This window comes from Seriola dumerili, unplaced genomic scaffold (assembly GCF_002260705.1).
Source record: "Seriola dumerili isolate Sdu_G_001 unplaced genomic scaffold, Sdu_1.0 BDQW01002262.1, whole genome shotgun sequence".
In the NCBI taxonomy this organism is placed as follows: domain Eukaryota; kingdom Metazoa; phylum Chordata; class Actinopteri; order Carangiformes; family Carangidae; genus Seriola; species Seriola dumerili.
The window spans coordinates 367,329-374,866 of NW_019176517.1; the positions used below are offsets into that span (position 1 = coordinate 367,329).

The 7,538-nt window shown below is 41.3% G+C and overlaps 1 pseudogene; it reads right to left on the reverse strand.

The window, feature by feature from the left end:
- Positions 1 to 3,711: 3,711 nt before the first annotated feature.
- On the reverse strand, positions 3,712 to 6,061 carry LOC111239301 (annotated as a pseudogene).
- Positions 6,062 to 7,538: the final 1,477 nt, after the last annotated feature.

The following is a 7,538-nucleotide window of genomic DNA, read 5'->3' on the forward strand; positions in this document are numbered from 1 at the left end:
AATGGTCAGTTGCACCATTGACACTGCTCTCAATGTGGCACTAGTGGGGGCATATGGTTGCACCTCCAAGGAACAAGTTTGAAGTTCCAAGTCCTTGTTTGACAGGTGTACTATCATTTGCAGCTTATTGAACAGTGAGACTGCGCTGGGAGGGATTGACTTTTCACCCCCTGTTCTGATTTATTTTGGACTTCTGAGTTCTGGCTCTGGGGCAGAGCAGACTCTGGTCCACTGGGGCCCTGGTAAAGTTCTTCAACCACCTCGATGGGCTGGTTTAAGAGACTGTGTTGAAGTGTAGCCTTTGGTGCTACCAGTGTGACTGGGAAGAGATCTGCTTTCTTGCTTTCTTCCTTAAACCAGTCACTGTAAAGACGCTTGATAGTTTCTAGGTCTTCTTGGCTAAGACTAGATGTTTTAGTCTTAATTTCAGCTTTGTTGGTCTTCTGCTGAAAGGATCGTTTGCCTTTGTCTTTGTTCATGTTCTCATCAGATGATGCTGATGGAGTGGAGTTTGGTTTCGTCTTTTCTGTCCCTTATACTCACAAGCATTACAGTTTTCCAATTGGTTAGGTGGGAACTTGCTGCGGCGGGGATCTGAGGCATAAAAGTTTGACTTAGGTCTTGAGTGTCTCTGACTTTTGTCAGACCAATGCGGTCTAGAAGACTTATGGTCCACATAAGTTGGTTGAGGCAGAAAATGTCTCTGCTGTTTAGTGGGCCAATAAGTTTTGGAAGGATGTGCATTTGTTTTGCAAATCCAAGCGAGGTGAGTTCACATAGATGCTGGCTGGTTGAGGTGCATGGGTTTGCCAGGACACCAAAATGATGACTGGTAACAGGATGGAGGTTTTGGACGGAGAGGGTTTTGAAGTTCAAGTCTTCCTCCATCCCGGGTTCATTTCTGGAGCACATGCACACTTTCAGCTGCAAGAGTGTTCAATAGGTATGGTTACATTCAGTAACCACAACGTTTTTAACCCGTAAGAGGTCCTTAAATAAACGCATTTGTCCCTAATGACAAAAAATGTCAGCTTCCCAAAAACTTCTTTAAAAATATTATATATTAATATTCTTCTCCACTTTAAATGAGTCAATCTTTTAAAACTACTTCAGCCTGAAATATAAATAACAAATATTAATTATATTTTTGGGATTTTTAACCCTTTAAAGGCCAGTATGTGTACATAAATCCTCTGTTTTTCATCGAAAAAACAAAAATAATTTCCATAAAATACATTTCTTGCCGTGTCAGATTTAAAAAAAAAACAAAAAAAAAAAAAACAAAAGTCACACTCGAGGTCAACTTTACACAACTCCACAGTTTTCAAAATCACAAAATGCATTGATGCGTCATTTTTTTTTCAGAGAGAGTGTATGTGTCTGGGTGTGAGAGTCCAGCTCAGGTGGAGCAGAGGCTGCAAATGGACAGACTTTCTGTCCGTGCAAAAGTCGCGCTGCCTCCTGCACTTACATTTACTGATGAGAGAGGGGCCTGCAGCAGCACCCTGCAGATTTGCAACTATTCCTGCAGCAGCTGATGAGCGGGGAAGGCGCCCTCTCTTCTTGATGTGTGGGGTCACCAGTAGTTATGGGCGGATCGATCCAAATATCGATAATATTGATACCAACATTGGTATTGATATTGATCAATACCAGTGTAATGAGATCGATACTTTAGTTTCAGTTTCTCTCCTGTATGCACTGCTGCGGTTTTATCAAAGAGGCGACCTGGCTGTCTGTGTCTGTGTAGGTGCCGCTGCTTTCAAGTGCCGCTCCTGTCACAGCGCGGAGCAGGCACACTTTGCTCCTCCTCCCCCCTCTTGTGTTTTGATGTTGTACCATCACGTGACTCAGCGGTGCCAGGCAAACAAGCAAGCAAACAGGCTCAGCGAGGCCCGGCCAGCAGGACACACACACAAGCAGCACAGAGACGGAGCAGAGGAATGGCAGAGAGGAAGAGGAGTGCCGTGTGGCTATATTTTCAGGCCTAAAATGAAACAACAGCAAGCTGTATAATTTGTAAAAAGACTGTAAACTACAGTGGTAACACAACAAATTCATACAAGCATATGAAAAATCATGCAAAACAAAACACCAAGCTACAGAAACAGAGAGAGGAGGATAGAAATCCCCCACCCCCTGTCCCCAACAGACCCAGACCCCTGACCCAGAGGCAGAGGTCATTGGCAGAGGCGTTTCAGTCTGGCAGAGAATATCCAGGTAGATAATAGGGGTGAAAGTAATATTTTAGTCATCTTCAGCATTAGTTAATATTAATTTTCAAAGTGTTCATATGTTACTTTAGCCAACTCAAAAACTATAAATTATACTAAGACCTTGATATAATACATTTATCCCATTGAAACCTGTTATTTAAATGAATACATTTACTGGAATTTAAACAAATATACTGAATACAATATGGCTCAGATTTGATTGAACATAATTACCCTTTTGTGTTAACTGTGAAAGGAATACTGTATGATTACTTTATTTAAACTACAAGTAGATGTGCTACAGACTTAATTATTTTATCATTTCACTTAGCCGATTCCCCAAGAGCAGTGGAGATTACAAGGAGCCTGGCAGAAATGATTGTGAAGGACCTGCAACCTCTTTCCGTGGTGGAAGATGACGGCTTTAGGAATATTGTGAGGACACTTGACCCACGGTACAACATTCCTAGTAGAAAATCTTTAATTGAGGGGAAACTACCAGCTCTTTATGAAAACTGCTCCTCTAAGGTCAGAAAGGCATTGAGTGGTGTGGACAATGTTGTGCTTACAACTGACATGTGGACATCAAGAGCCACAGAGGCATATTTAACAGTCTCATGCCACATCATAGATGAAAACTGGTAAATGCTGGCATATGTGCTAGAAACGTGCTCTGTTCCTGGACAACACACTGCAAACAATATTTCTTCACAATTAACCAGAATCGTTGAAGAATGGGGCATAACGGACAAGATTCTGGCTGTAATTGATAATGGCGCCAACATGGTTGCTGCTGTGCGCAAAGCAGGTTGGGCATACTACCCATGTTTTGCACACACTTTGAATTTGGTGGTGAAAGACTTTTTCAAGGCTCACCCTGACTTGCTTGAGATTCAGCAGAAAAGCAGTGCTATTGTTGCTTTCTTTCACCATAGCACTAAAGCTGCAGACAAGCTCAAAGCAATTCAGAAGCAGCAGAAGTTCCCTGAACAAAAACTAATTCAAGCAGTTGAGACAAGTTGGAACTCTGTATTCTACATGTGGGAGAGATTGTCTGAGCAAAAGGAGGCAGTTACCACAGTCCTCTGTATCCTTGGAAAGAGCTCACTTTGCTTAAGTGAGGAAGAATGGTCTGTCATCAGTTTCTCCATCGATGCACCATTTGAGGAAGCAACCAGAGCGATATCAACAGAAAAACATGTTTCAGTTTCAAAGGTGATTCCTCTGGTGTCACTGCTTCTCAAAACCATTGGAACTTCTGAGCGCCAAGGTAGCAAGCTAGCTGCTGAGCTGTCAGCGCAATGTCACCATCGTTTCAGGGCTATTGAAACGTTTTATGATCTCTGAGCAAACTTGCCAAGAAACACCTGGGAGTGGTTGCAACATCAGTGCCAGCCGAGAGGATTTTTTCAAAGGCAGGACAGTTAATAAGTAACAGGCAATGTGCAATAAAAGCGAAAAATGTGAACATGATACTGTTCCTGAACAAAAACCTCTAACCAATACCTCTGTTCTGCACAGGGGGACAGGGCCCACAGGGGGGATTCTGCGAATATTTCTTTGAACTCAAGGCTTTGGGGGTTGTTTAGTTATTTAGACTTTATTTACTGTATTTTCACTAATTGTTTTTTGTTTTTAATTATTTTTTCAAAGCCAGAGAAGAGGTGCACTGAAGGGGAGAAATTTTGTTTTACTTTTGTATTGTATTTCCTGAACACACATTCTACTTGAAAAAAAAAATTGTTTTAAATGTTTTATAACATTTGTTGTGGGGTGATAATTTTGTACACTTTGTTTATTTAAGAAAAAAAATCCAGAAAAGAAGTGCAATGAAGGGAGAAATTTTATTTAATTTTTGTATTGTAGTTTCTGAACACTCTACCTGAAAAAAATGATTTGTTTTAATTTGTTCTCGAGTGATAATTTTGTGCACTTTGTTACTTTAAGAAAAAAATCCAGACATGACAATGTTTGGGGGAAAAATTGTTTTGTTACTGTTCTATTGTTTCTGAACAAAAACTTTTATTATGATAATAAAGTATTTTCTATTTACCTATGAACTTTGCCCAACTTCTGTCCTGGGTTCTAACTAATTAATAATCCAAAAGAAAAATCATAAAAACACTTAAAGGTCATGAAGATTCATTCAGAATTTGATAATGCATCCACCTTAATTATTAAAAAGTATCGGTATCGGTGATACTGGCCCTGTATTTACTTGATATCGGATCGATACCAAATCTTGCAGTATCGCACACCACTAGTCACCAGCATTTCTCCCACCTCTTCAATGTAGAGCCTCCTCCTGTATGATTTCTGCTGCTGCCAAGATGGCTCGATTGATGTCCACAGGATGTAGGCGTTGTAATGTGAAATGTCAACCAGGTTGTCAGTGGCCATCAATTTGTTCATAACAAAACATAAACCAAGACAATATGAATAAATGATCCAAGAATTCTTTCTCATGATACACATATTGTTTATTTTATATGAAAATGCTCATTTGAAAAAAAAGCTACATATATTTTAGACAAGATCATAAGAGTAAGAATAAATAAATGTGTGCGTAACTGATGCGTAATGGCACCTACCTTATCAAGGTTGTCGACACCTCCTTTGCATCTGTAGTAATCTTTGATTATGATGGGCTTTCTTTTCATTTCGTCTCTTATGTCTGGACTGTGATGTTTTGTGCTTAGGAGGAGCACATTCTTGCCCCGTCAGGGGATGTAAGAGACCAGTGTGGAGGAGAAGACCAGTGTGGAGGAGAAGACCGCTCTCATTCTTGCCTGGAGCAAATGAGGGGGAAGCTCAGGCTTGTTTCGGCAAATTGTGCCAACCAGGGCCTGTTTCCTCCTGAGCAGTTCCTCTGCCAGTGCGATGGAGGTGAAAAAATTGTCACAGATAATGATGTGTCCGTGGAGCCCATCTGTCATCTCCAGGACCACCCTCATCCCCTGGTTGACTTCAGCAGGATTGCCAGCTGCTTTGCCTGTGTACACCTGCAGTCTCCAGGCGTAGGATGTTTTGACATCACTGGTTGCCCAAATCTTTATTCCATATTTGGCTGGCTTTTTTGGCATGTACTGCATGAAGCTGCACCTGCCTCTGAATGGGACGAGCTGTTCATTCAAGCAGATGTCCCTGTCAGGGCTGAACAGCATCGGCAGGCGGTGCGTCCACATATCCCAAACTTTGCGGAAGGCAACCAGCTTGTCATCATGGCGTCAGGGTCGGGATAGCTTGTCGTCGAACCACAGTGTTCAGCTGATGTGGTAAAACCTCTTGTGGGACATCGTAGCCTAGAAAATGCTCCATCTTGATTTCTTACTCCAGAGGGTGAGGATTGATTCATTTTTTGAACTGTAAACGCCGGCCAAAATGAGCAACCCCATATAAGCCTGCAGTTCCTCTATGTCCACATCTCACCAGTCTGGGATTGAGCGTCTCCCATGCAGGTTTGTCATGGCCACAATATGCTGCAGGATTTCATCCATCAGCAGCAGTGCAAAGCTGGATGTTGGGTCATTGATTTGGGCGGCTGCATAGTGTGTAGGTCCCGGGATCAAACCACTGGCTGCTGGAACGTAGCGGAGTGTCGCAGAGACCAAAATATTTTAATTTTTTGAAGTCCATCCTGCTGCTGCTTCATCCATCTCCCCTCTGCTCTCATCTTCAGATGAGTCTTCAGATGAGTCGGAGTTGGACTCCAGCTGGTATGTTTCTACCTCTGAGGCCTCCTTCGTGTCAGCCTCAGAGTCCTCGGAGGAGGATGAGGAGCCATCCTCACACTCAGAGTGCATGATCACTTCCAGAGCCTCCTGTGTGCTGTAATGTCTTGCCATCTCCAAAATGACTACTCCTGTACTACTGCTCATACTTATAACCATGGCTGCAGTGCACCTGCATAAACAACCTGAGCGAGAACCAAAACCAAGTCCAATTTTGTTTTGGTGTGGCCTTCTAAGAGAAAAGACTTATGAAGTTGGACACACACACACAATGGGTTTAAAGGCATAGTTCTTAAAGCATATTACCTTAAGAGCTCTCCCCCTCCCTCTCTGTAACACACACACACACACACACACACACACCATTATCCAACATCAATAGCAACACACACTTATCATTTCAGCAGCAAGGCACCCTTGCAGAAAACAGTAAAAAGTTTGAAATTTTGCTGCATGCTTTGAATGGGAAAAAGTAGCGCCATCTGGTGGACAAATATAAAAATTAAAAATTGAAGGCTAGTACTCCAAAATGAAATCTTAACATAAAGGAATGCATTAGTGTACTGTCCTCGTCGAAGTGTGGCAACTCCAACTATACAGTCAGCTAAACTCTCTTAAATCCATGAATGAGAAGAATGCCTGAATCCTGGTTTGATGATTTAATTTCACTCTTCACATTGAACTGGATCCATCTATCTAATCTAGAGTAAGAGAGTGAAACCAGGAATAAACAACAGAATACCTAAATTAGTTAACATCCTAGTTTCCATACACATGACATGAGCTATACAACTGCCTGACAAGCTAACTGACTGATGAGAGATCACAGTGACTAGCTAGCATTCCAAAAGCTAACAATAGCATGAACGAGTTAGCGATAGCATCTATATCCTTTTAACTTCGTTTTTCACAGCATAAAATCAACATGAATTATTTAATTACAACAGATATGTTATACATACAAGCGATGCCTCTTCTGGGGAATCAAAAAGTGAGAAGCCTTTACTTTGAATGAATGAACGTCTGCATTGTTCGTCAAAATTTCCGTACAATCGTCTACTTCCGGTCCCGGTTTTGGCACAAAAATACAATTTCAAAATAAAAGTCCGCCTGAACTAAAGGCGTGCTAAATTAAAAGCATGGAATGAAATGTAAATGCCTGAAGGGCAGAACAATTAGTTTATGTTAAGATAAATGTGGGATCAAAAATGGCATTTTTAATGGTTTTCCATTGGACATTTTTTTTCGTTAGGAACAAATGTGTCAGTTTTTTTGTAGCTTAGCCATTTTAGGCTAATTTAAGGAACTGAGATGACAATTCTAAAAAATTTTAAAAATGAATATCCTCTGGAAAATTTGAGCTATATTCATTCAACACAGCCAAAATGGCTTGAAAATAAAAAACTGAATGGCACAAAATGTCCCTAGGATCTCTTAAGGGTTAACAAAAGTCCTCTCTGCGACTTCGAGCAAGCGAGCACTTTATTCCTTAGCACATTTTATACCACAGGGGTGTTCACAGAGCCAGAATTACCTTAAGTAACCGCTATTTTCAACACAAGTCCTCGAGGACTTAAGGCAAACAAACACA